Source organism: Balaenoptera borealis, assembly GCF_965194805.1.
Source record: "Balaenoptera borealis genome assembly, chromosome: X".
NCBI classification, from domain to species: domain Eukaryota; kingdom Metazoa; phylum Chordata; class Mammalia; order Artiodactyla; family Balaenopteridae; genus Balaenoptera; species Balaenoptera borealis.
The window spans coordinates 84,055,667-84,056,459 of NC_138881.1; positions in this window are offsets into that span (position 1 = coordinate 84,055,667).

The window sequence follows — 793 nt, forward strand, 5'->3', positions numbered from 1 at the left end:
TTACATTATTTACTGCCTCAGGTGATACAATAAAAGTAGATATTAATAATAATTTAAGCAATAAAATATATAACTATTTAGAACAAATCATCATCACACAACTATTTAATAAAATAAGGATTGAGTAAAAGAGAATATCAAAGCATAATGAACACAGCACTTATAAAATAACAACAAATGAGAGTTAAACCTATTAAAATGTAGGTAATATTGCCAAAACTTCATTTAAAAAAAACTCACAGTCTTAAAAACTTTCATAATTAAATAAAAGTTAATGGATAAAAAAAAAAACATGAATTAGGGAGAGACCTTCAGATGGCAGAGGATAAGACATGGAGATCACCTTCCTCCCCACAAATACATCAAAAATATATCTACATGTGGAACAACTCCTAAAGAACACCTGCTGAATGCTGGCAGAAGACCTCAGACTTCCCAAAAGGCAAGAAAATCCCCACATACCTGAGTAGGGCAAAAGCAAAAAGAAAAAACAGAGACAAAAGAATAGGGAAGGGACCTGCACCTCTGGGAGGGAGCTGTGAAGGAGGAAAAGTTTCCACACACTAGGAAGCCCCCTCACTGGAGGGGATGGGGGTGGAAGCTTTGGAGCCACAGAGGAGAGCACAGCAACAAGGGTGCAGAGGGCAAAGCAGAGAGATTCCCACACAGAGGATGGGTGCCAACCAGCACTCACCAGCCTGAGACGCTTGTCTGCTCAGCTGCCGGGGTGGGTGGGGGCTGGGAGCTGAGGATCCGGTTTCGGAGGTCAGACCCCAGGGAGGGGACTGGGGTT